Here is a 26,867-nt window from a genome sequence, read left to right on the forward strand (position 1 = left end):
ACCCACATCTCCTGCATTGCAGGAGGACTCTTTAATGCTGATCCATGGAAGAAGCCTTTAAAAAAAACACTCTACATATGTTAAATAGTTTAATTTATTCCTAAGAACCACCCTATGATATGGGTATACAAATACAGAATTGTATGTGGGGACGGTTATGATTCCCATGTTAAAAGTGAGGAATTAACACAGAGAGAGGTGTAGTAACCTGCCCCAAATCCAGCACCTGGTAATTGTTGGAGTCAGGATTTGAAAGTATCAATCCAAAGTTAACTACTTTATTACATCCCCTCTATAAGCAAATCAGCCCAGTCAAAACATTTATAAATCATTAATGTAAATTAAAAAAGAAAAGATATTACAAGATTGACCCAAACAAAACAATCATCATTTTTACTCCAAACATTCATAGCTTGGAACCGTGGAGTTCCTTTAGAGTCTATAATAGACTGACTTGTCTATCAGCACAAAGTCACCAGGGGTACAAGACAGGAACCAGCAAGGCTATTTCAGGGAACTTTGCTACTGATACAAAAATCTACAAGGGCCTGAAATAAGACAATATTACTATTGTATGAATAATTGTGACATATTCAGGAGATATACCCAGCATCTGATGTTGTATCTCTGATTCACCACTTACCAAGTGTGCACTCAGGCTGCCACTTAACTTCTTATGCCTCAATGTCTTCATATGCAAAAGGACAAGAGCAATACCAAATTCTTAGAGTTGCTGTGAAGTTGAATTAAAAACACATGTGCAAAGCACTTTGTGCCAACAGATAGTAGTCACTCTATAACTGAATATTAACACTAGGATTATTACAAGGTCGATATGGCCATAAAAGATGAAAACACACAGAATGCTTCCAATTTTGAACTTAAGTGACTCTAAAACAGTGGCATTGTTCATTGAAAACAGGAAGAGAAACTGGGGCTTCCCTGGCAGTCCAGTGGTTGAGTCTCTGAGCTCCCAGTGCAAGGGGTTTGGGATTGACCCCTGGTCAGGGAACTAAGATACTGCATGCCACACAGCATGACCAAAAAATAAAAAAAGAAGAAAAAAAAATAGGAACAGGGAGAGAAGAGTCAGTATAAAAAGGAAAGACTAACCATACAGTAGAGAAGATGCCTTGCTGATGGACAAGATCCTAGAAGAAGCAAAAGCAAACGAGGCCATGAATACAGGAAAGGGCCTGGTCTAGAGTGGGGAAGAGGTAAACATGCCCCAGAAGGGGAAGAGGGGAGACAGGGCACAGCTCACATCAGAAGGTCTCCATTTCCCCGATGAGTGGTCTTAGGGGACCACCGGACATAGCAGGAATTCAGGAGAGGTCAATGAGAAGGCTCCCAGTTGTCCGCTGAACTGAGTGGAGAGAGAAGAAAATGAGGGAACCCAAGTGTCTACAACAGGTGGATAGAGAAGGATCCTCGAAGAATAAAGAACCTGGAGGATGCTGAGCAAGTCCAATGAACACCAGAATGTAAGGCAGGAGGACAGGAAGCAGTCACAAAGAAATTTAGATTTTCTGGCCCAGAATCCTAGAATGAAGGGGGTTGAAAGCAGGCCAAGGTGAAAGTCAATGGTCCTGGTGGTTTCTAAGGAACTGGACACCAAGGTGCTGGTTGCTTGGGCCATGCAAATGTCAAAACTGGACAGTGTGAGGGCCCAAAGTGGGCCATAGAGGATGAGTGTGACCTAAGTACCGGGTCTTCAGTAATTGTAACAGGATGCCAGAACATAGGTGACTGAGTAGCAACAAAAAGGAGGATTAAACATGGGAACGCCAGGTCATGTTAACTTGGGAAGAAAGCCATTCTTCATGAAGGCACAAGGACGATTCTTTGGAAATGACATTGAGGAGGTCACGTGGGACCTATCCCTCCCCTGGGCTTTGAGCAGCCAGGGAACTTTCACTGCAAAGACAGCATGAAAGGGTCAAGTTCGCGGGGAGCTGGCGTTTCTTTAATGGAGCAGCAGGAGGCAATGACTCCTGAGGTCATGAATTCATCTGAGTATTCAGATCACTTACAGCTGAACAGATGGAGAGAAGCAAAGGACAGGTTAAGGTTAACCTCACCTGTGGGTCAGATACAGCAGAGGAAGCACTGAGGCCCATTGAGTGATGCACTCAAACACCCATGACTAATATTAATGATCAATTAAGCTAAACTTTTCAGTTCATGGCTAACATCTGGTGTTCACAGTCTAGGGCAGCTAGGTAGCCTTGGAACACTGCAGCTGGACTAATGGTCAATAAATTTAGATCTTTGGGCTTGAAGTCTGAATCTGAACAAGTCGACTAGCGATAATGGACATTGATTATAAAATCTTGATGCAAAGGAAACAAAAAATGCATTACTTGGCTTTTTCAAATGGTTTACATGAATACTATTTCTTTTTCCTCCTAATTTGCCATTTGGCAGGGTTTAATGCATAAATAATAAATTAAGCTGTTATTAATTACTATTTTAATTGGAAAGAATATTTTGGCTTTGCAACTTTTAGAGTAACAAATGTTTAAATGCTCATGGCTTTTGATGATGTCTTAAACGTTAAATTTCCAGTCTTGTCTTTTTATTATATCAGCAAAAATTAGCCAACCTGGCACTTTCTTTCAGGAATGCTTTTTTCACAGCTCAAAAACGCTTGCTCGATGTGTGTCAAAAGCTATTTAAATTAGGTAACGATTGAAAGTTCATACCTCAAACTTCACTCTAGTCCTGTTCAAATATATTTATCATCATGTCCTGTACAGTTGAAGAGAAGAGCTCTTCCCCTTGAAGGGGATCTTTCCAACAGGGTGGTATTTATCTCATCATCAATTTTGAGAATGAGGAAATTGTGCCTAGAATGGGGGCTTCAATGAGACACATTTTTACAGGATGAAAATGCAATACATTGGGGAAAATGAGCAAGCCAAGAAGAGGCCAGGGAAGTCCTAGTTGGCTGCCATGATCAAAAAAGAGGCCTGGTAATGTTCTCTTTGTTTTTAGCATGAAACCCCTGACAGTAGTATGTGCTGCCTTGGGTCTGTAGACATGATCTCAATTTTAAACTATTCCAGAATCCATTCAACTGATCATAAGCCCACAGGGGTAAATGTGCTTCAAGCTTACCTAGTAATAGGAGAATTTATCTTCAAATTATTGTGAGATTGGGAAATTGAGATTTTTTTTTCCCCTCTCTGACCCTGTGTGGTATATATTATAAGTCACAAGGGAAGAATCAATTTTTTCCTGATGCCTTAAGACTATTATTGTCTTTCTTTATTCTTTGAAAGGTGAGTGTACAGACAGAAATTATCAGCGACATGCAACATGCACAATGACCCAATAAACTCTCTCTTTTCAATGTTATAATTTAAATAGCGTGACGTTAACTGGAAAGCAAGATGCGTTTCCCAAACCACACCCCATTACCTTCCTTCTTCTGTCTGACAGGAAACCAGATTAATGTCTACAGTAAATATTTTCCTCTGGAATTTTGAGGGTGAGGCTGGGGAGGCAGAATATTTTTTATTTAATTTGAAAGTAGGAACAATTGGAAATTTTTGCATCAAAAAGACTGATTTAAACAATCGTGTCACACGTGAGGGATGCAGATGGCTGCAGAAATTGTTGTGTCAAGATTCTAAGTCATATTGTAAAATATGGATGCAGTTGAGAAAATGTACCCATCCATCAAAAGAGGATCATTTCATCTAAATGAAAGATAGCTTGTTCACGATCGTCCACTTTCTCCACTAAACTTGAGTCACATTCCCTGTGGACTGAACCCTTACTCCCCAATTTTCTCTCCTCTGGCCTCACCTTTCCTCAGCTCTCCCCGCCCTGCCTTCCTGAATCCCTCTCTCCTTCTAGCTGGACAAGCACGCCTATCCAACTTCTTACTTCATGGGTACTTCCGTAACCACCGGCTCAGCACCACCCAGACTCTGCTTTCTTACTGAAGGTGCTGTCGCTGTTCTACCCCATGACCAGGGAGCTGGACTGCAGGTCCAAGGACTCCCATCAACCCCAAAGCAAACGAGCCCGAGTCATCTGGACACGACTCTGCATCCTGGCCACAATCTCGGACAGACTGCCAGGTTCAGACCCGTGAGGGCTCCCATTTCTCTTCCTTGGCAAATTCCATCATGTCTTCACTTCTTGGCACCCTGCCCAGACCTCCAGTCCTCACCTGCTCCCCACACATTTCTAGCACATCTTTGTGAACTGCCTTTGGAGACAAACAATCTACACACTCTTTCGAGAGCCTTCTTCACTCCTTGACTTCACTGACATCTGTCTTCCACTGAGGTCAAGTTGTTGTCTTTTGTGGTTGTTCAGTCACTAAGTCATGTCCAACTCTGTGACCCTGTGGACTGCAGCACAGCAGGCTTCCCTGTTCTTCACTGTCTCCCGGCGTTTGCTCAGATTCATGTCCACTGAGTCACTGATGCCATCCAACCATCTCATCCTCTGTTGCCCCCTTCTCCTCCTGCCCTCAATCATTCCCAGAATCAGGGTCTTTTCCAATGAGTTGGCCCTTCACATCAGGTGGCAAAGTATTGGAGCTTCAGCTTCAGCATCAGTCCTTCCAGTGAATATTCAGGGTTGATTTCCTTTAGGATAAAAAGAAGTCAAGACTAGATATTAAAACTTGAGAAACAAGTCTGGGTATATTAGGCCCCAAACTGTACATATGAAGAAGTAAAGGATGCCTGGGACTGAGCCATGAGGAATTCTAACTTCTGATGACCAAAAGAAGAGAACGAGGGAGGAAAGAAGACTGAGGAGTGATTGGAGTGGTGGAAGACCATCAGACAGTACAGTCACAGGAAGTATGGGCAAACATTTCTCAAGATTTGGAGACTGGTCAAGTGTAACATTGCTGAGAGGTCAAATAAGAGGAAGATCAGAAAATATCCCACTAAGTTAGGTAAGATCAAGATCGTTAACCTTTAGGAAGATCGTTAACCTTTAGGACTGTGTTTATAGAGTGGTAAGGAAAGAAGATAGCCCCCAGCAGATTGTGGAATGAGTAGGGTGTGGTGGCGACAAAGACAGGATATCAAAGACAGCTTTCCTAAAAAGATCAGTTGTAATCAAGACAATGCTTGGTGTGCAACTCATGCTCAAATTAGAATATATGTATTAAAGAAACCAGTGGATTTCTTTCCATTTTCTGATGAAATAAAAGCCCAACTCTCAACTCCACTTTTATGAAACCAGAAATCTTTATAGTTCTCACTTACAAACTAAAGTTACACACAAATCCCCTTACAACCAGAGAAACCATTACAACCGGTTGAACGAAGCAGAAAGGCCTCAGTGCAAGCTGTGAGTGCCGCTCTGTTGAATATTTCATCACAAGAGGAAGCACTTGGGCCGTCAGCTAGGGTAAGAGCTAAGTCAAGAGCTGAAACACAGTCAATTGTCCTAGACACACCACTATTCTCTGCCAGCCTTCTGAGACATTCCTCATGAACCTAGGGCTGTGCAGTAAGGTCAAGTGAGTCTAAACACGTCCTCCTTATGTGGCAAGTTGTTCAGTGAAGAGTGAGCAAGTATAGAATGACATGGTATGCTCAGATCACTGGGCACCACTGAAGTATGTACTGTCAGTCACTACCAATGGTTTTGAAAACGAGCTGTGTTTTACATCTCTCCATGTAACAGACTCATTGGAAAAGACCCTGATGTTAGGAAAGATCGAAGATGGGAGGAGAAGGGGACGACAGAGGATGAGATGGTTGGATGGCATCACCGATAGACATGAGTTTGAGCAAGATCTTGGAAATGGTGAAGGACAGGGAGGCCAGGCATGCTGCAGTCCATGGGGTCCCTAAGAGTCGGACACGATTGAGCTTCTGAACTGAACTGATACAAAACCACATCAAAGACAACGTATAAGCAAAATCCCCAAACAAATCCATGTGTGGCAGCCTTTCCCGAGGCTTTCTCTGGGTCACCCGTGCTGGCAGCAGAGCGGGGCTGTGAGGCCCGCTCCAGGCGGCCCATCTGCACACACAGTGCTTTGTTCTCGCCTGAACCCGCTCCTGCGTGACTTTCAGGCTAACGCTGTATGTCTCTGCTGTTATTGTTAAGCATAGTTTGGCAGAAATGCAGAAATTCTGTGACCGTTTAGTCAATCTCTGAAATTCTTGTGAAATTCTTCCAGGATAGCTAGAAAAAATAATGTTTCTGTGCAAAGATTAAAACACCTAAGTGACACATAATTGACCTCAACAGTTTCTATTGTGGAGAAGATGATGAGGGGTAATCAGGAGACATGAGGCCTTGCCTAGACACAAGTACATGAGCCAGCTAAGGGTGTGAGATGCTGGAGGTCAGGAAACACTCAGGCCCAATGGACCTCCTCAGCAAATGCTGTCTGAGTGATGGTTACGTCCAAGGCCCCTTGCTGGGTCCTGCAGGGACACACAAGGATGTGCACGGCCAGGGCGTTTGCTGAGTGGGTTCCACCAGGGATGGGCAAGTCGAGTATAGACACAGGGAAACAGGGAAGAAGGGGAGCTATACCTGGGGTGCTGGGGGAGTGGGCCAGTCTCTGACACTAACATGTGAGCTTAGATAAATCTCCTTATTTCAGGCCTCGATTCTTCACCTTTAGGGTCTTTTTCAAAAATATTCATTTATTTATTTAGCCTGTGCCAGGTCTTAGCTGTGGTAGGTGGGATCTAGTTCCCTGACCAAGGGTTGAACCCAGGCCCCCTGCATTGGGAGCATGGAATTCTTAGCCGTTAGACCACCAGGGAAGACCCATCTTTAGGGTCTTCACAGTCATGTTCGGCAGGAATCTCTAAATTATGCTAAACACTGGGTAGAGTTTTTCAAGGGAGAGGATCCAGTTCCAGGAGGCCTAGGCCTCCACGTGACACAGGCTCCTTACTCTGCAAGGATGGTCAATTCAGACTTGGTGAAAAAGGTCATGGCGGCCTTATTCAAGCACATCCCATTTAGAGGATAAAATTGCTTTTCAAATACATCCAGTGGTTATAACTCCTCCAGCTGAAGTGATAGTGAAAGTGTTAGCCTCTCAGTCAAGTCCAACTCTTTGCAACCCCATGGACTATAGTCCACCAGGCTCTGGATTTTCCAGGCAAGAATACTGGAGAGGGTTGCCATTCTCTTCTCCACAGGATCTTCCCAATGCAGGGACTGAACCCAAGTCTCCTGCATTGCAGGTGGATCCTTTACCACTGAGCCACCAGGGAAGCCCTAACTCTCCCAAATATTGAGATAAATGACATCTCTGTGATAAAATCTTAATAAACACTTCAGAGTTAATTCTTCATCCAAAATGCATTGTTATTATTCCATTTGTATTTGAGAACCACCTCACTATTGAGGAAACCACAGTGGTAACTCTACAGGTAACATCCTACCAGTGCCTGAGGGCAGCAAGGATACCCAAGTCCACAGCATCTCTCTGTTGCCAGGTCTGGACTGCTTAGTGCAGAAGAGCATGATGTGAGCAGTAGAGAGGACCCAGGATGATCCTATAAATGTAGCTGGAAAGACACATAGTAAGTACACGTTTCTAACACCACTGGCTAAAAATAAGGGACAACAATCAAATTCATTTTAGAATCAATAAGAAATTCCCAATAATCCCAACAAAATGAATGGCACAGGGAGCTATTGTCAGAAACCAGGAGAATCCCACAGCCAGAATGGAGGCAGTCAGGCCCCTGGGTCAGAAATAGAAGAGGGGCAGCAACATGGCCCTCTGCTGTGTGCTGTATGTCTGGGCCAGGGTAGGGGTGGGGTGAGACTTCCAGAGAAACCAAATTCTCCCACTTCCATCAGTGCTTTTCATTTGACATCCACCCGCGACTTCAGAAACCAACTGAGGACAGAAGTGGGCTCACAGCAAGGCACTGCCTTGGGGAAGTTGCCGTCTCTACAGTAAGACGCGCCAGTCACATGGCGGGGCAGGAAGGGACCACACGGCAGTGCTCTCTAGCTCAGCATTGACGGGAAACGTCTGCCAACCTCCACTGTTGGTGGACACACAAGAGGGCGCCCTTACAGAACAGGGCTCAGCGAGGCCTGGGAGGGCAAGAAGCAGAACGGGGCACAATGAGAGGTTTAGGACCCCAGTGACAACAGAGACAGTTGTCTTCTGCCCTGTGATTTTGCCACGAATCAATGAGCCCAACGTGTAAATACAGATCATCTGGTCTTCTGTCCATCCTCCTAACACTCTGGTCTCTGACTTACCTTTATGGAAGATATAAAATGAACAGTTAATATCTTTGAATAAGCTACAGTGGAAAAGAGCCTGAAAAAAGTATATGTATATGTACATATATATGCATGTAACTGAGTCACTTTGAGTCACTTGAAACTAACTTGACATCATAAATTAGCTATATTTTTTTTAAAAAAAGATGTAAAATGAATACACTACTGTTCTAATCACCAAACACTGAAATCTTTTTTTTCTCCTCCAGTTGGTGGCCTCGTCCAGAGTCTCCCTGCCAACACCATACGGGACAGATACTCAGAAAGCCATTTTCATGCTTCTCTTTCAATTTCAGGTTATGCTGAACCCAGAGGAAATATGTATGACTAACCCCTGCAAGTCATCCAGGGAAAAATCTCTGTTTGTATGTTTGTTTTCCTCCTCAGTTGAAAGAGAGGTCACTTACGATTCTTTTCCAACATAAGCGAGATTGTTTCAAATAATCAGGCCATGTTAAAAAAAATGATTTTGAGACAAATGAAATATTTAAGCCATAAGGTTGGAATGTAAAACAATAGCAGCAAGATAAAAGAAAATGCCTGTTTATATAGAAAACAGACTTGATATTTTAAATGAGAAAAAGACAACAGCATTCAAGAGGATTTTAGTATGCCTCCAAAGGCATGGACCCCCCCCGCCAACCCCCCCAAAAAAGGGTGTGTTTTCATGCTTTCATGTCCTCATGAACATCCCAGCACCAGGCTCCCAGAGGTCACGTGATCTGATTAAGCGGAGGCAGAGGAAGGAGAAAGGTCACCTGCACAGTTCATGCACAGTTTCCGACGCTGGACACAGAGGACTTGTTACAAGGGCTGCCCTGTTTGGATCCTCTCTACGTGCTTTATCTGGGGCCTCAAAACCTGCCAGCCCCCGGGCTCGAGGAGCTGTAGCAGGACTCAGGATGAAGGCTTGCACAGCTGTGCAGAATGTCACCAGCAGTGGAGTAAGCGGTAGGCTGCTTTAGGCATTGGTACCCGGACTCGACGGGCTTCCCAGGTGGCACCACCGGTTAAGAGACCACCTGATGCATCAGAAGACCTTCTGTCCTTTGGGGATTTATAGTCAAACAAGAAAGTGAGTCGTAGTGAACTCAAGTGAGCCAGGAAATGTCCACGACAGATCCTGCAGTGTACAAACATATTTGCACAGCACTCGGGCTCCATGTCACTCTAGAAATCACTGGACCGGAGCATGAATGCTGGACCATGGCTTAAAAAGGGATAAAAGGAAAGAAAACCCTCACATCTAACATGGGAGAACATGTTCTTAATATTTACTGAATAAATAAATGCACATGTATTTCTTCCAAAAATATAGACTTTAAGATCCACTGCTGACCTAGCAACAGTAAGGAGTTTCAGGGAGTCAGAGAGTTAGCGATGGTGCAGGGCATTTTGGAACCTTCTCCCATGATGGCATTTCCTTCACAACTCACTCTGGCTTAGGCTTAAAAGCCTACTGTGTTTGCAAAATGTTGGCGACACTCAGTGGAGGTGTTGGACTGAATTCCAGTCCTAGCACTCCACTGCTTTGTAAGCTGCTAACATTCCATGACTTTTGTGATCTGCACTCCTGGCTTTCACCGTCCAAGTAGGCAAGACATATTTTTACTTGCCTCCATCTGGACAAAGTGTGCGCTTTCACATTTCCGTGTCTCTCCCACAGCTCATGAACCATGGCATGTCTGGAAGCTCACATAGGACCTGGATCCACAGAAAAGCTGGGCTTCTTGCTGGAGATGAACAAAAGCTCTCAACAGTGACCCAAGAGGGCAGACCTGGTGGTTTTGAAGCTTAACAGGCCTTCTTACTACAAGCTTCTTGGGACAGAGAGGGGGTGGGACAGTGGAGAACTGGAAGAAGGGAAGAACTTAGGCAGGAGGAGAAGGTAGGAATCAAATCTATTAAATTTCACAAGATGAGTATATAGAAAGCAAATCTAGCCACCACTGGCATTGCTTGAATTCCATTCTGAGACTTAGTCATTAATAGTTAGCATTTTTTGTGATTATTTTATAGACATGATGTCATTGTGTCACTGTTTTACTAATCATGGATGACACAGTTGCCAGAGACCCAAGTTCTAAAGTAGTGATGTTAGGAGTGGAAAATGTTGCGACGGTGGTGGGAGGAGGGGAGGAGTTCAGGTTAAGTTCAAGGTACTTGGCTTGGATTATTTTGTGGGTGAACCAAATCTAGACTTCTCGGGGGTGTTCTACATCTTAGAACTGCATTGAAGAACTCAAAATTTTATTGTTTAAAAAATACTCTTATAGTTTAAAGCTTCTGAAATGGGAATCTTGGGGAAAGTGAATAAAATCCCAGACATTCCAACAAAAACAGCCTTCTTCTTTTCGACAACTCTAGGTTTAGACATTCCTTAGGTTAACAACCACAGAGCAGACCAGGCTGGCAGAGGAGCCACAGGGCCCCGTCCTTCTGCACAGTGTCCCAGGTGTGGCTGCTCCAACAGACCCGCTCCCCTGGGGTGACAGACGCACCCTTTTCCAATGAGTCGGCTCTTCGCATCAGGTGGCCAAAGTAATGGACTTTCAGCTTCAGCATCAGTCCTTCCAATGAATTCTCAGGGTTGATTTCCTTTAGGATGGACTGGTTTGATCTCCTTGCTGTCCAAGAGACTCTCAAGGGTCTTCTCCAGCACCGCAGTTTTGAAAGCATCAATTCTTTGGTGCTCAGTTTTCTTTACAGTCCAACTCTTACATCTTTACATGACTACTGGGAATACCATACCTTTGACTATATGGACCTCAAATGGCAAATGGATCCACTTTTCCTCAATACTGTGTTCCTGAGTTCAAACAGTTTCCAGTAAGTCAAAATGTGCAGTGCCCTTTAGCTCTTAGGGCTAAATGTTCAACATGGTGTACATTCTAAGTCTTGCCTCTGTTTTAATGGCTGTGATTCATCAATGTGTGAATATTTCTGCCAGGGCAGTGATGAACGGAGACAGACTATAAAGTTTCTTGGCCGAGTCAGGAGAAGACCTGGGGGCTGTGTACACCTCAGGTCCACGGTGTGGATTTTTGCTTAATTGTTGCTGTCCTCTTCTTCCATCCAAAACCTCAGTTCTGCTTTCAATATATCACCTCTTCACCTTGTTTTATCCTTGCTTCTGAGGACCTAATCAGGAGCATGATCAAAGACAGATGTTTGTTCCTCTCGAATGAGAAGACAGTTCAGTCACACTCCTCCACATGTTTCCAAATGGGACTTACGTGAATTAAATGTGGAACAGTAGCGGGACTGGCAGGAAATTATGGGTGGACACCTCAAACTGTTGCAGGAAAAAGAACCACGAACACATCCAGCAAGACTCTGTCTCTTCCACTTTTCCCCAGTCATGGCCCCGGAGACCATGAGACTATTTAAGGATACTGGAAGTTCTCTTAATTCTTAGGCAGAAGAGGCCAGCATAGATGTGAGAGGATCATCGATTGATGGGGTAAGGGGATGTTGGTCTGATTAAGTGAACATCTTCTTTACTAGGGGCTTCCCTGGTGGTTCAGACAGTAAAGAATCTGCCTGCAAATGCAGGAGACCCAGATTCGATCCATAAGTCAGGAAGATCCCCTGGAGAAGGAATCTTCTCTCCACTCCAATATTCTTGCCTGGAAATCCCATGGACTGAGGAGCCTGGTGGACTACCGTTCGTGGGGTAGCAAAGAGTCAGACCAACTGAGCAACTTTCACTTTCTTTACTAGGGATGCTCCTGTGTAGTGATTACTCAAAGAAATTCTCTCGGGGTAAGACAACTCTGCCTACAGAGACTTATGCCCCAAGAAATCCCTCCGCTCAGATGTAATTGTGATAGCAGGTATCTGGTGTGATGCTGGGTGTGATATGCAATGGAAACAGAATTATTTAAAACCTCTGAGCCTGGTGATCATATCACCAGCTGAACCCACTGTGAAAAGTTACAAAAATACACAGTGAGAAATCTCCGAGAACTACCTAAGCAGAGCAGATAGAAACGATCCTATTTATTCCTTCAACTTCACACAGCTAACAAGAAAAACATGTTTGATAAATTCCAGGTATTTCTAAAACAAATCAACTCAAAGAAGCCAAGATGTGATTCTGAAAAGTAACGAGGCAACCAGAAAATACTGGTTAAAGGGATAATGTCTTTATAAATAAAGATACTGGTTTTAATTAAAAAAAAAAAATAAACCCCACGTTTCACAAGAATTTGAATTTGAATGGGTAATGAATGTGCTACTTCAGAATATGTATTGTTTTCTCGTTGACAAGCACAGAAGTGGGAACAAGTATATGACTAGTTCAAAAGTCAGAGAGAAGCAAAAATGTGATTATTTTGGGAAAGTGTGAACATTAGAGCTTCACCTTGCTGCTCCCTGTCCATGATCCTCGGCAGTCTTGGCAGAAATGGGATTTATCTCTCCTTGTCTCTGGTGGCTTCTCACCAAGGAGTTGACTTTCTAAGCAGAGGTTTTCTTTATTGTCTCCCTCCTGCATGTGTTTCTGCAGAATCTCAGGGTGAGGCGAGTGGACCGTTGACCTGCAATCCAGATTAAAGTAGAGCCAATAAACTCAGGAATCAGATACATCATATTTTAATGCCATGTTTTTGCAAGTGAAGAATGACATAAAAGCTCACACGGACAGAGGTCCAAATGTTGAATACATACACCAGTTTTCCTCCCTCGCCTCGTCTCACTCAGGCCCCACTAGTAAAGAACATTCTCGCAGGTCGGTTGGTCGGAACAAGCCTGTCCCGTCACCTTGAAACCCCGTTCCTGGTTCTCATCCCACACGCACACCTGTGCCCTGAGAAGCTGGAAGGGAGGAGCATCAGAGAAACAGAAATGCAGCCATCATGCCAGAAACCAGGAGAATGGTGTGAGGAGGGTCAAAGGGATGGAAGAGGCTGCTCAGGTGCAGCAGCCTCGATGTGGTCTGAGCCCCAGAAACGTCTCCTCCAACATCACCTGGTTATCGGAGTTTGGGAAAGAGGGTAACACTTTATGAGACCCACTTTTCCCATCTTGAAAGTAATATCTACCTCACAGAATTTTACAATGACACAAGAGACAGAAAAGTCTCGCACAGTCCCTTACATTTACTAGAAGTTCAATCTGTTTAAGTAAAATATGAATTTTTTTCATAACAGCAAAAGAACTCCTGGGGCTTCCCAGGTGACACTAGTGGTAAAGAATCCACCTGCCAATACAGGCGACATAAAAGAAGCAGGTTTGATCCCTGGGTTGGGAAGATCCCCTGGAGGAGGGCATGGCAACCCACTCCAGTATTCTTGCCTGGAGAATCCCATGGACAGAGGAGCCTGGCGGGCTACTGTCCATAGAGTTGCAAAGAGTCAGACGTGACTATGTGACCAAATGACAATAAATATTGTAAATCAACTGTACTTCAATATCCATCCAATCAGTCAATTTCAAGAAAGATTATAAAAAGCAGAAAACAAGAGAAAAATACAAGGATAACTTCTAATTCGTTAAGATTTTTTTTTTTAATTTATACAGCACTGAACACTGTTAATGAAGTGTAACTTTACAAAAACACTGGTGAGACAAAGGTGGGTTTTTTCTTTTAAGAAAAAGTTCTGACATTTTTTAAAGCTAGATCCCAGAGAAGAATGGTCAAAGAACATTAGAAAGAGATTAGAAAAACAGAAATACAAATGCTCAAAATTATGAAAAGGTTATCATCTCCTCTTATATCAAAAGTAACACAAAACTATAACATACTGTTTTTATCAGATTAGCAAACCATTTGATAACACACAGTATTACCAAAGACATAGGAAAATCAAGACTTCCATTCTTTGTCAATGGAGAGAAACACAGCCTCTATGAGGCACACTCAAATGGCACTACTGAAATTCTAAATGCACATTCTTTTTGACCAAACAATTCTGCTTCTAGGAATTTACGCTCCTGTTGTAATTACTCATATATAAGATTTTCCCCAAACAAACAAAATAAGCCACCCTCCCCCCAAAAAAAACTGCAGCATTTTTTAAACCTCAAAGGTTTGGGGAAAAAAAACCAAGTGTTTATCAATAAGGCTTTGTTAAAGAAAGGAAAAATAGTATATCCATAAATATCATATCCCACAGCCTTTTGAAAGGAAGGGGCAGCTGGCTTAGAATCATCTTGAAGATCTCAGAAGGGAAGAAAATAAAGCTGTGGAACCACAGGTAAGGAGTCACCAACAACAATAAGAATGAGATGTGTATTGTGTGCTTGGTCACTCAGTCATGTCCGACTCTCTGCGGACTGTAGCCCGCTAGGCTCCTCTGTCCATGGGATTCTCCAGGCGAAAATACTGGAGTGGGTTGCCATGCCCTTCTCCAGAGGATCTTCCCAACCCAGGGATTGAACCCAGGACTCCTGCATTGGCAGGTGAGTTCTTTACCGTCTGAGCCACCAGGGAAGCCCCCCAAGTGTGCTGACTTTGAATCACACACCCCTGAGAGTCCAGCTGAGAGCGGCCAAGAGCGGGGAGGTGAACTGGGCCCACTTCACTCTGTTCTGTTTGGTGCACTTGGGCTTCTGTACAGAGTGCATTTATTACCTGTCCACTAATTTATTAACTTTTTAAATAGCCCTACCAAATGTTTCTGAAGTGTTTGAAGGATATTATACTCTGCACCCCACTGTCTTGGTTCCTCCTCTGACCATATGGAAAGAACCATGCCTTCACTGAGGACTCTTTAGTCTAATTACCGGGAACAAGGCAGAGTCACAGAGACAGGCTCTTCTGAACTTGGAAACGGTGAGGTTTTGTTTCTGTGCTTGTTAGAACGTAAGAGGGACAACGCATATACAATGTGCTTTTAAAGCGTCTCAATGAGGTTTTACTGAAAACATGGCTGTTATTGTCAAAATGGGAAATTCTACTCTCTAAGAAACTTCTAAAATTTGTTTTTCAATTTGATTCTTATGATTCCAGAATATTTTCTTTGAAATGTCTTGTAATACACCATCTGGGTTATTGTGTGACACACAAATGTAAATTATATCTAATGATACATCTCCTGCACTCCAGGCAGATTCTTTACTGACTGAGCTACCAGGGAAGCCCTATTATTTTTATACTATCATTTCAAAAATGAGTATTTTGCAGGTCACTGTCAAGAACTGAAATTGCTGAGTAATAGCATGTGCTTGTTGTTTGTTTTTGTTAAATACATCCTGATGACCTTCTGAAAAAACCTGGACCAAAATTCAGCCCCAGCAGCACTGTCTTGTATGCTGTTTCTTCACATCCTTGACAAGCTGGGCTGTTACATCTTGTTTATTTTTCGTTTGTTTGGAATATGTGGGACATAAAAATGATGTTTTAATTTGCTTCTGTGTAATTATAATTGGGTTTCACAGGTGGCTCAGTGGTAAAGAACCCTCTTGCCAATTCAAGAGACTTGGGTTTGATCCCTCGGCCAGGAAGATTCCCCTGAATGGAAACCCACTCCAGTATTCTTGCCTGGAGAATCCCATGGACAGAGGGGCTACAGTCCACGGGGTCACAAAGAGCTAGATATGACTTAGTGACAAAACAATAACACTTAACATTATTGTTTTTATGCCTTGTTATATTTGGTATTTTTCTTTTTATAAATTAGTTACTTGTTCATATCTTGTACCTTTTTTCTATTGAGTTATCTTTCTTTTGTTGATTTTTACCAGCTTTGTGTGTATTTGGGATATGAATCATGTCTAATCTGGTCGCAAATATTTTCTTCTAGAATGCTTCTTAACTTTGGATGTTATTTATGATGTTTTCCCCAGCTGTAAGCATTTGTTTGATGCTGATAAATGTCTTTTCCTTGAAGTCTTTGGAATTTTAACTCTTTCTCCAAGAGGCTTTCTCTAGCCCCAAATCCCAAGCATTTTCCTTTATTTCCTTCTGTCATATTTGGAAAGTCAAATGAATTCAATTGCCATCTATACTACTCTCAACTCAGAGGCCCAGGGGACCTAGAAACATCATTTCTGGATTCTGCTTTGACAGCAGTGCCTCTGCATATCATTTCCTATTCCCAGACTGACACTGCCAAAGTCCTAGATGACTTAGGGATGCTTCCCCGTGGGCTCCTCCACTGGGTGGAGCCCACGTGTGTCTTTTGGAATCTGCTCAGGGCAGCAGGCCACGTCTCAGGGGGGTGTTTAACCAGCCTCCATCTTGCTGAGGATGAACCAAAGGACTTGGCTGGAGAGCTGACCCTGCGGGTTGATAGATCCTGGCACACAGGACAAGGTCAAGAATAGCATCTCTCTACATTAGACCCCAGAGATTGTTATCATCCTGTCATCAGTAACCACCTCCCCACTCTGCCTAACAATGCAAATCAGAGGCCATGTCAGAGCCAAACTACTCAGCAAAGGTGAAATAACTGACCTCATGTAGATTGCACCCAAGCATCTTAATTCAGAGAGAAACAGTCCTTCCATTCTAAAAACATATCTGCATTTGCATGTACTTTCAGTAATAAGCGAATTGCTATTTTTTTTGTTTTGTTTTAATTTTTTTTTTAACAAGTAGGAGTTGACACGTGCAATGTTGTATGTTTTCCAGTGACTTTTCTTTCGAATGACTCATAGGTACCTTCAAATAATAGGAATAATGTGGTGTATTACTATTTTTTTTTCTTTTGTGTGCCTTTCCCTCTTAGCAATTACTCAGCACGGTACACTATTGTTAGCAAGCTGGTCGAGTTTCAGAGTCTCATCTCAGATCTGAGACCAGTGTGAAGTCCCCCCGGCTCAGCTGCAGCTGTCCGAGGGGAGGCCTCATTGCTATTTTCAGGCAGTCCTTGGTGTTTCTCTTCAACCCTTATTATCTGGAAAAATCTCTAAATAGGTTCTATAAATGGAAGTTTCAGCTGCTTTTACCAAGAGTAACTCGGATTATAAGGTTTTAAGGTCATACATTTTTATCTGGAACTAACGCATACTCTAAGGGTTGGATTTGACCATCATATATCACCAATTTAAAAAGAAAAGACGGAAGAAAATTCAACATTCTGCTTTCTGAACATATATATATATACATATATATATGTATATATATATATAGGCATAAGTTTAGAAAGATATGAAAAACACAGATCTGGGGAAATAGGACAACCCATAGTAGTGGTGCTAGTGGTAAAGAACCCACCTACTAATACAAGAAATGAAAGAAACTCGGATTTGGTCCCTGGGTCAGGAAGATCCCTGGAGAAGGAAATGGCAACCCACTCCAGTATTTCTTGCCTGGAGAATCCCATGGACAGAAGACAGAAGAACCTGGAGGGCTCCAGTCCATGGGGTCACAAAGAGTCAGTCATGACTGAGCTCACACACACACACACAGTAGCAGAAGTCTAGGCTAGAGCTGATAGAAGACAAACTGGGTGAAATCAGTCTGAGATCAGCAACAGGTAATGGCTAATGTATGGAATCTGGGACTGGCATCAGTTTCTGGTGATTTCCAGCTTCGAAAGTAAACTTCAGGACTTCCCTGTGCCTTTAGGATTTGCTGGCTAGGCTCTGCATACCCATCCCAACCAGCAGGGAAGCATGGGAGGGCTCTGCCTAGACAGAATCTTGATGAAGATGAAGGCAAGTGGGCAGAAGAGGAGGCCAGAAGCCCAGGGAAGGAGGTGATGGTGTAGGTGTGGTACCCCTGCTACAGCAGCATGGAAGTCAGCATGTGGAGGAGGCTGATGGGGTTGGGGGGAAGAGGAGGCCAAGGGATGCACGAGAGGAAGGGACCACACAGATGAACTGTTTGCCCCTCACCCCCACCTTGGGAGAGTGAATTTGGGGGCTAAAGAATAGGGGGACCAGGGAAAGTCAATGGGCTTTCAGGGGCTGTTTACCCTAGAAGGTATCTGGAGACAATACGAGTGAAGACTGGAATTCCTGTACAGCATCTCACAGGACTCCAGGGCCGGCTGACATGGTCCCCACCCCACCAGCCCTGCCCTGGCAGCTTCCTCCAGTCACCAGGCCATTTCCTGAGTTGCCAAGTCAAACGCCACCCTGCCCAGTATTTCATTTTCCTTTTACTTTGTACCATCCTCTCCCAGATACGTCCTTGTCTCTTTCTTCAGTTAGCACGGCTCTCCTCTCTGAAACATGACTTCTATCTTGGTCGCTGTGTCCAAGAACACCCTTAGTTACTTCCTCCAGGCTCCAGCCTGGAACCCAGAGCATCTCTTCCTCTGATGACCCCACAGGAAGTCCTCCAACGCTGACCAGAATCCCAAGTTACCTACTGCCTCACGACCATATCAAAGCATCTCTTCTCACATACTTCATGTAGATGACAGTCTTTCCAACCATAGCATTTCTCGCCTTCTTCCAGAAAATTTCTTTAGATATCTGATTATGTGGCGAAAAAGTGGGGATAATTCCAACACAGTGACCTTGACTCCTACTTGTATGTGCAAACAATGTGGCAACAGCTTTCATCAGCTCATGGATAAAAATTTTCTACTTTTTAAAAATACTTCAAAGAAATGTCAGCACATTTATTCAGAATGGTGGATTTTAATAAAATATTGTTCACATCAGATGATTTCATTAAGTTTTTAGGTTGTGCTGTGTGTGCTCAGTCCTCAGTTCTGTCTAACTCTTTCCTACCCCATGGACTATAGCCCACTAGGCTCCTCTGTCCATGGGATTCTTCAGGCAAGAATACTGGAGTGGGTTACCATTTCCTCCTTCAGGGGACCTTCCTGACCCACGGATCAAACCCGTGTCACCTGCCTCTCCTGCATTGCAGATGGATTCTTTATCACTGAGCCACCTGAGACGTGTTTAGGTAATCACCTTAAAAATAAAATATTAGGAAACTTAAACAAAGGATTGTAACCTATCCCAATTCATGTGGAAATATATTTTATTATAATTAACCAAACTGATTTGAAGCCCTGTGAAGAAGCAAGGAGTAATTTTTTTTTAACTTGTAACTGTAGTAATGATTATTTACCAATTTGCCATAAGATCTTAGCTATTATGCTAAGTAGAGACAATGTCAAAGCCCTGACTCAGGGTAAGAAGAAAACTCCATGGTTCCAACCTCTGTTCTGGAGAAGGAGTCACTCGGGTCTGCTTGATTGACAAGCAGTGGAAGTTGGAAATGTCCACTTCACATTAAGCCGGTTGGCCACATTCTGTAACTTTTGACAGTCATTCACAGTCCTGCCTTCCAAGAGCAAAGCTGAACAGTCTACTATCTATTCAACACAACAGAACTCCAGACACTTGAAAGGCCACCGTGAGCCTTCTCTTATCTGGGCTGAAGAGCCCCTGCTTATGAAGTGTGGTGTTCGTAACTTCCAGACCCTTCACACTACTTCATAAACAGCCCTTTGAGATGGTGCTGCCCAAAAAATAAGCCTTGTGTTCCATGTCTGACCAGGGCTGAAAAGAGGGCTATGAGGTCTTTCTTGACCAAGAGCTTCAGCCCCGTGGTTCAGTCAGAGACTCACCAGACTTAACGGAGGTGGCACCATGCTAATTGTTTTTAATGTCACAGGCAACTAAAAATCCAAGATGCTGCTTTGCCCTCTGCCCCCACCCAGGACACAATACACAGTACACAACACATACACAGGAACAACCAGACAACCTGACTTCCCAATCCCAGACAGAAATACACCATTGGAATCCAAATTCAAGACTTTACCTTCTTCTTAGTTCAATCCAGCATCCTACTTGTGGTATGCTTCATTCATTTCCTGTGCTGGCAGCCACTTCTCTCAGCTTCTGCGAACTAAATAACAATAAATAATTTATTCACTGAAGTCACAGATTTTCATGGGTATAAATAGCATGAGAACCAACACTAAGGGCTCCTCTTGATTAAATGCTCTTTGGGTATCATTTAAACAGTGCAGCTCAAAAAGGAGGCAATGTCAAGTACTTGTTTCTAAAATTTAAAAAATACAAAAGCTCTAGCAATGTCCCTAAAACTTTAGATCAGTAAGCATGTAAATTTTACAAAAGAACCATTAAGAAATAAAAATAAAGTAATACATTATTAAATTAATGAGTATTTGATTACATACTAGATTATTTGAATGGCAATGCGTCCTCAAAATGTCCTCAAAAGTTGATGGCAAGTCATTTGATCCACAGCTCAAGTCCTTCATCCAGTAGGTTTCATTTCCTTTGCTTTTTCACTGCCCACCTGGACATTACTGCTCCTCACCAGTTTATCTTTATCTCCCATAAGCTTAGTTTTCACACGCCATCCTAGTCAGAAAGTCTGTTGAGTGGCCTACCACACCCAACACTCTAGAAACTGCTCCACAGATGAGAGCAAGCGTCTATGTGCTGCTAACAACTTACATCTCCCTCCTGCCTGTCATGGAACACAAATTCTCACCAGGGAATTGACCTGCCTTCCTTCCCTTCTGCATTATTTTCCAGGAACAAGTGCTGCTGTTGTTGAAAGGATTTATTTATTCCATTGACTCCTCTTTACCAGCTGCAATGCTAATCCACCCCCTTAACCTGTGTGATTATGCTTTACAATAAACTTAAAATCCACCTCAGGTGACTTAGAATGTCTGCAAGCTTCCGTGGGACTCCAGTCCCCCTTTTAATGGGAATTGCTGGGGACGCCCGGAGGATTTCATTCCTGCGGGCGTTCCGACGAAGCCCCAGGCGGCCACGGCAGAGAGTGCTTTGAATGACATTTGCTCTTGCTTTCTTCTTCCATCAGCAGTACATGATGCCAGCTTCAAAATGACAAAAATAGTCTTCCAGAGGGCCTCCCCGTGCAGCTTAGATGTTGGCTTAAGAAGAAACTTGAAAGAAATTATATGTTGCATTGTGCTCGAAACTTTCATTCTTTTGTCAACTATAGTAGGGAACGAACTCCTCCCCCACCCCACCAGCGTTTCAACTCCGGCATCTTTTGTTGAGAGAGTGAAAAAGGTAGATATAAGAATTCTAACCCATAATTTGGTGCTAACATAATGGAAAGAGACATGTAGCCACATAATAACTACATGTTTCGGCAGATTACTCAGTAACGTATTTTTTTGAATTATCAAGTTTCTTTAAACGTAATTACCATGTTACCTGACAACCTCAGATCTCCTTGCAGTTCTCCAGAATATAAAATGCTGTCATCTTTCTGTCATTACAATTTGTTTATAATGGAGCAGGTACCTGGCAGAGAGCTCCACCGTGCAGCCTGACAACCTGGCCATCTACTGGGCCTTCATGCTGTAATTAGCGGGCAGATTCCTGAGTGGTACCTGAAGCTTGGAGAATGAAAATCATGTTCATTATTAGAAAATCCCATGAACAATTCACAGTATCACAGACTCCACCCCTGCAGGTTTCACTGAGTACCACTCCCCCACACACCTTGTTCTGCTTTGTTAAAACTCTGCAACATTCTAAAGGGCTCGACAGGAATATTACATGAGGAAGAAGGCTTCCAAATTAAGAACAGGTTTGTCAAAATCACCTTGTTTTTCTACAATGTGATTATAAGGCACAGTTCAGCACAGAAGATTTAAATTTGGAAGTTCTCAAATTACTAGGATCAGCAGAGACTTTGCCGTAACCCAGCTGCACCTGTCTGGTGGTCCCACAATACGCCTCCTAAAATAGCATTATTTTAAGACTCAAAGGACATTTTTCTTCTGTGAAAGCTTATATGAACTTGACAGCTCCAGTTTTGTTTTATTTTTATTTGTATGAAAGGGTATCTGTTGTTCCTCCTTCAGGAAAGTGCATTATCTCAGGGAAGAATTTCTAGACATTTGACTCACACGGGTTATTTCTTGTTGGCTGGCTCGGGTGAGGGGAAGGTGAAATTAGGAGACCAGAGCCTTGGGTGCAAACAACATATGCTTGTATGTGTGACCACATGGCCACCAATGACACCTGGCTGCAGACAGCAATCTTTATTTAAGGGCAGAGTCATTAGGAACTAAGCCTAGAGGAGAAACCAATACAAACATCACCTGAACTAGAAGAAACATTCCACCCTGCCTATTTATGTCAGGACCTGGAGATCATCTCTCTACACGGACAGCAGTAGAAGGCTGTTGAATAATGTGAAGATGGTACATGTTTCCAGGAAAAAGTCAATATTTCACCACTCTGACTTCACATCGCCAGTAACTCTGCCAGATCTTACTCTAAAGCTGAGCATCTAAAGAAAGAACTTAGAATTACAGTCAACCGTGGGTGCCGAAACGTGCCTACAGATTGAAAACTCCTCTTGGGAAATCAGGGTCAGAGTTTTGACCTGTATCAGTAATTACCACCCCTGAAGACTAGGCAAACACTTGTCCTGAGAAAAAGCATTGATGGGGAGGCAGATGCACTCCAGGAAACTCCTGAAAGCATGAACGCATGGAGATTTCTCTTCTCACCTGTGGCCATGTTAGTGACTGCGGGGAAGACAACACGTTTCTCCCGGGTGCTCAAAGCTGTGAAGTGGCTCCTCTGCATTTTGTTTCTTTGGAAGCCGTCCTTCACCTCGCTTCAACCACTAGGCTACTTCTCCTGTATTGAACCCCACTCTGGAGTGGCGGGGGAAATATCTACTCTTTAAATGATGCTGTAATGTCCATGCGTCTCAAATTCTCTTCCTGAATCCTTGCTAAGAATTTGTTGAGACAAAGAGCTTGTTCGCTGTGCATTTTTATAAACAGTGGTTGCTATGCTACAAAAAGATCATACTGAACTTTCATCAAAAATGCATGAAAGTAACTGTTTCCTCTTAATGTCACCAGCCTTGGATACCTGAAGTGACTTTTTCTGAAACTCCAGTGGGTGAAAACTGTATCCTTTTTTTGTTTAAATGTGCATTTTCTTTATAGTGAGTTTGACACTGGAAGTGTGTCTCTTTCCTGTTTGCATCTCTGACATGTCACTTCTTAGCCCCTTGGTCTTTGTTATTAATTTTCTATTTGGGTAGCTCCTTCCTTTCCAGGAAAACCATAGTGTGTGGTGGTCTTAACCCTGCAGGGACCCTGGACCCAAAACCACAGGTCTGAGTTCTAACTCGTGTCTTATGCTACTTCTGTCAACTCGCTTCATCTTTCTAAGCCTCCAGTTGCTCTTTTGAAAAATGTGGATGTAAGTAACACTTACCTCACAGGTTTGGAATCAGGATTAAACATCTATACAAGTGGAGTTACAAAATACACACTGAATACACATGAGCTATTATTTTATTACCATTTTGTTGTATCTAAGATCTTTATAATAAATAACTCTTTCTCAGATGTTTTGCAAGTATTTCTTTTAATTGTGTTCATGGTATCCCTTACAGCAGGGGTCCCCAACCTCCGGAATCTAATGCCTGATGATCTGAGGTGGAGCTGATGTAATAATAATGGAAATAAAGTGCACAATACATGTAATGCATTTGAGTAATCCTGAAACCACCCCCCACCCCCAGTCCATGGAAAATTTGTCTTCCATGAAATCGGTCCCTGGTGCCAAAAGGTTGGGGACTGTTGCCTTATATGACAGATACCTGAAAATATATATAGCTCAATTTTGTCACTATCCCTACTAGGTTTTCTGCAAAGCATAATAATTTACTCTTTTTAATAATTTTAGGGACTTTCAATGTTTCACTGAATTGTAAAATATCTCAGATTCTGAAATACATATTTCAGATACTTCATAATATCATTTCCTTAAATCTATTAATATCTCCATTAATAGAATAAAATTTAAAATGGCTAAATAAGCTATTTTTTATATTTCTGATTTATTATTTTGATCCTTTGACTTTTGATTTATTTTTTATTTTGTTTAAATTATCATACAGTAAAATTGACTATTTTTTCCATCATGCTATTATATCAGTACTATCAACATTAATGCTTATATAGATTCATGCAACCACCTGATATTTTAGACATTTCACAATCTGAGATAATTTATAATCAAATGAAACATTATAAGTGCTTAAAGTTATTAAAAAGAGAAAATTAATATGCTTTCCATAAAATCTTGTTACTCTAAACATAAAATTAAGCTAGACAAATTTCCAAATATGCAAATTTCAAATGCCATGTAAGCGGCACCATGAGCAATGAGAATAATCTGATAAAACTCCTGGTTCCCCAGCACAGAACCTGAGAAATAAAACCCAGTAAAGCCCTCCCGGATATAACCACCATCCTGAACTTTAAATAATTCTATAGAGCATTTTGTATATTTTATGAACTCAAGCTTACCGATTATATAATACAAATAGTCTATGTCCTTTATAATTTTTGTCTGCTTGACTTTAATTACTCTGCCAGGTGTATGGTGGATTTTTTGATATCTTCTTAATTAATTTTACTTTATATATTTTAAAGCTGTATAATGATATGTACACCAGTGTAGAATGCCAAAATTTCCTGGTGATTTAAACTGGGATAATTTATGATAATGCAAGGACTCTGTTTATACTTCATGATGTATTTTTCATTACAGATTGCTTTCTAATATTAATATGGCTATTTAAGCTGTTTTTTTATTTTCTAATATATGTCCTTTATCTCAGTTTCAAACTGAAAAATATTCTACTTTTTTTCCTCACTATTAACTTGACTGTTTTATCCTTTGCTCTGTTCTTTTAATGATCACTTTATATATTATAGTATGTGTTCACAATTTAGAAAATTCAGATGCTAATAATTACTTTTATTGGATAATGCAAGGACTTGAAATATTTAAATATTTAAAATAACTTAATCTAGTAAATTTTAATGCTATTTTGGTGTCTATTTGATTTAAATAGTAAATATTTGTACTTACACACAATTTAGCATTTACATTGATCTTCATTCTTTCCTGTATCTGATATTTTGTTTTTCTTTTGAGGTATAATAGACATAAAGCATTATATTAGTTTTAGGTGTCAACACCTAATGACTCAACATTTGTATGTATTGTGAAATGATCACCATAATCTAGTCAAGTCACTTGTTGCTTCTTCAGTATCCTCTGTCTTGTTCGGAAAGAAATTCTAGTGCCTTAAATTACACCTTTAGACACCCAAGAGTGCAAGGTCTAAAGCAATGATGCTAAAGTTCTTGTTGAAGTCTCATTCAGATGCTTCAAAATAAGTCAAAGATTATTTATTCCAGTTAATCAAGATGTTTAAGGGTGCTGTTTTCTCACATCCTCAGACCCATATTGTCCCTTAAACATTAACAGATGGTGCATCTGTCACCCGCATAAACTGACCTGGGAACTGTCATTCTACACAGAGGATGGTCAAGATCCACTCAGGGAAGACTGTCTGAGGTGCTGCGTCAAGTGGGGGTCCTTGAGCTACTTGAGCTTCAAGTGGACTACAAACATATTGTTGGTAGAGCCAACTCTTGTCCATCTCCTCATTAATAATTCCTAAAATCCCTCTAGTAACCAATCCTCAGTTCACTTGGAAAAAGTTCACTGTAGGGAATGCTTTTTCAAAGCGGGACTAAGACAGCCAAAGAAAACTACAACCATGGGAAAAAGGACAGGGTGTCACAGAGTTTTTGGTGATTGCACTTAGAAAAGGAAAACCATTATAAGATGTGAGGTAAAGTTGTGTTCAGACTAAATGTTTTTAAGCAGTAACAGACACACTTCTTAGTCATGCAGTCCTTGATGGTTTATTTGCTAAGTCATGTCCAACTCTTGCGACCCCATGGACTGTAGCCTGCCAGGCTTCTCTGTCCGTAGGATTTTCCAGGCAAGAAAACTGGAGTGGGTTGCCATTTCCTTCTCCAATGCAGTCCTTCCCTGGAAGGGAAGTCTACATATAGACATTAAACAGACATATCCCCCATTAGAAATAGGTTTCCACTGTTGCTGTTTGGCAGAAACCAGCACAACATGATTAAAAAAAAATTTAATATATTTAAATTAAAAAAAAAAAAGAAATAGTTTTTCAGAACGCACATAGCTCCTTCTCAACGTCATCTTCTCACCCTGGATATGTTCTTTACAGTCTGCCAACTCTTTCATCAACTATCTAAAATAAAGCAAGTATTTTCTGTCAAACATAAATTCTCTAGAAGGTATACAAGAACAAATTTTAAAAATCAGAGAATGCTTAATTTGTTCTCAAGCTACCAGACATCTGCCCCATTCTCTTTAAACTCTCACTAAACTCATTTAGTCTCTTTTTTAAAGTGTGTTTTAAATTCACAATAGATGGTATGTCTAAATACTAGATCATAAAATTATTTAAATTTATTTTAATTTTCCTTCAAATTCCATATTTATTCTAAATTGGAAACTTCTTTATTTCTATCTTAGTTCCAATATCAGAACTGGTTTGCTTTTCATTTACTACCAGCCAGGGCAGAAGCCCCACTTCATGTGGTGTCCTCACTCAGCTTCTGCCATGAAATGGCTCCACCATTCAACCTGATTCCACCCAAGGGTCTGCCATCCCCTGACTGAGAACTTATTGATGCCTTTCTCTTTGTGATTGAAAAAATACTATTTGATAACTGAATTAGTCCCAATTTCTTGGAAGTACTTCTAGTAGCACCTGAAAAATATTAGAAGTCTCTATACATTAAAGTAGTCATGATAAATTAATTGAGAAGTAAAAATCAAGTTGCTTTTGATACAGTTTTATAGTG

The sequence above is a fragment of the Cervus elaphus genome, chromosome 30, assembly GCF_910594005.1.
Source record: "Cervus elaphus chromosome 30, mCerEla1.1, whole genome shotgun sequence".
Lineage (NCBI taxonomy): Eukaryota > Metazoa > Chordata > Mammalia > Artiodactyla > Cervidae > Cervus > Cervus elaphus.